The following is a 2,377-nucleotide window of genomic DNA, read 5'->3' as shown; positions in this document are numbered from 1 at the left end:
CAAGGATACAAAGTGGTTAATGTCTGCTTAAAGCATATTTTACAGCAACAAGACATGGAAACAATTCACAGCTTCCCTTGAAGAAAAAGAACATCTTCAAAGTTAGCCGCCATGATAATGAGTGCATCAGGCTTGTAGGTGAGCACTTTATGCATTAAGACTGAAACAATGTGTGAGCCAGGAACTGGAAAACCTGCAATGAGAGCTTAAACTCAAACAGAAGCTAAGATTTCAGAAAAATCTTTGTTCTTTAAAACAACACCAGCTTTGAGTGAGAGCAGCCATTGATTGGCTAATGTCCCGAATAAGATTTTCCCCAAAAATAACTACAAAACCAATTTAAATAAGCTTTATTTAAGAAATTATGCTTTATTAATAACATATATTGCAGTTGTGTAGTTTGGAATAACATAAATACAACTAAACTATAAGGAGGCCAAATTAACTTTAGCAACATCAGCAAAATGAAAGGCGGGTGACAAGGAATATCTGGACTCCAAGGGAACCCAACAGCTGGCCGTAGCACCAACGAGGGTGGATGAAGAGCAAGTCTTCAGAAGCCGGATTAGATCAGGAGTAACTTGTCACCTTATCAGGCGTCTCCGAATCCTTACTGAAAGTAAAAACATAAAAACACCATGAGGTTCCATTTACAATAAGAGGTTATGATATTTATCATCACACACTAATTATTCAGCTAAATCTGTTGCCTTTTGCTATACTCAGCTGATTTGGGATCCAACCTGAATGTCCCTTCCTGGTTGTGGTAGATCCATGTGGAAGGGGGTTACTGTTGCTTTAAGGCTCTCTCGCCAGGTTTGCTTCAAAGAGGGGACTGACTTCAGATGTTGTTCACCTCTACAGCTTTACTCCATCCAAGTATTTGAATCGCTCTTGGTGTGACCCCACACCCCTATTCTGAAGGCACATTGCCATGGGTGGCCACGCCAAAGGTCAAAGTCCCAGGCAACTCAGAGCTCAGGATCATGGGGGTAACTCAAACCCCTCCACCACGTTAAGGTGGCGATTCTACGGAGGGGAGGAAACCAGCAGATTGCATCAAAGCTTCACTTTAATGCAATCCCCCGTCCTGAGCAAGCACGGGGCGACAGTGGAGAGAAAAACCCTTTTTACCAGGACAAAACTCTGGCAGAACCAGGCTCAGGACGGGCAGCGGTCTGCCTCGACTGGCTGGGGTTGGAGAGGACAGAAAAGAGAGACAAACACAGGAACACTGGGTAGAAAGATCTGGAGTCTGAAAAAAACAAAAAACATTGAGAGGATGTAGTTATGATGTTAGCTGGATATTAGCTGACACAAGAGTTATCAAGGAAATAACAGCGACGATGGGAACAACAAAGACAGATAAAGCAGAAAACATATTTCTGTGAACTACATCATTACGCTTACCTGCATACACATACATACAAATACATCAAAAAAACATACATTAAGCTAAACACATCCAAATATATTGAAACATGCATAAAAAAGATATTGTGCCTACATTCATGTTATGTGTGTGTGTGCGCACAGAAGAAAGGATTCAATACTCAATCTATCACAGATACTTTTTGAACTAGGGGAGTGAACTACAGTACCTAGGAAACCTGCAAACGGACAGACAGGGCATCCAGGCTTTGACCCCTGACGTGTTGCAACAAGGAGCTAACCATCTTTCAGACATAATAGCATTTTACTAGCATGAGACAATTGGACCAGAGGTGAGTGAACAGCAACAAAACCCCCCACCACTTCCACATGACTGATGCCGACCCCTCCTCCATCCCCAATGACCTACCCCACCCATCATGCAAGCAGCAACACTGGAAGCAGTTTCAACCCAGTATGGAACTTTGATAAAAGATAGCACAGTTAAAAACATGCAACAATAGCGTTGAGTGTTGCAATCCTGTCAACATGGAAAAAATTATGTGGACCTCCCCCAGGTCAAACCACCACCATGAACAAATCATTCATTCATTCCCTGAATGAATGGGTGCAGAATGGGGACATCCTGACAATCAAGGCGCCATAGAGAACAATCCCAGAAAAACATACTTACACAAGCATGATGTACAAGCTTCATGTAACCAAATATGCATAGTTTTTTTTAGATTAGAGGGGAAAAAACCGGTGCACCCGGAGAAAACCAAGAAAATCACAAGCTATTGTAGAAGGTATGATTTCTAGAATTGAAGAGGAAAAAGCAAAAGTCACAAATGAATCTTATGGATATTGTTTCCACAAGAAGAATACAGACTGCTGGAGACTGGGACCAGAACCCCTCTCAAAGCTTCAAGGAAGGAAGGAAGGAAGGAAGGAAGGAAGGAAGGGAGGAAGGAAGGAAGGAAGGAAGGAAGGAAGGAAGGAAGGA

General features: G+C 42.4%; 1 long non-coding RNA gene across 1 annotated transcript; it reads right to left on the bottom strand.

Moving 5' to 3' along the window:
- Positions 1-335: 335 nt before the first annotated feature.
- Positions 336-2,321, bottom strand: LOC103482375 (uncharacterized). Its single transcript, XR_536448.1, has 2 exons — positions 744-2,321; positions 336-613 (listed from the first exon to the last, which is right to left on the bottom strand). It is a non-coding gene; the product is annotated as an uncharacterized LOC103482375 (long non-coding RNA).
- Between the last annotated feature and the right edge of the window lie 56 nt (positions 2,322-2,377).

This window comes from Poecilia reticulata, linkage group LG20, assembly GCF_000633615.1.
Source record: "Poecilia reticulata strain Guanapo linkage group LG20, Guppy_female_1.0+MT, whole genome shotgun sequence".
Taxonomy (NCBI): Eukaryota; Metazoa; Chordata; class Actinopteri; order Cyprinodontiformes; family Poeciliidae; genus Poecilia; species Poecilia reticulata.
The sequence above is the reverse complement of the archived record's forward strand: the minus strand, read 5'-3'. Positions and strand labels throughout refer to the sequence as shown.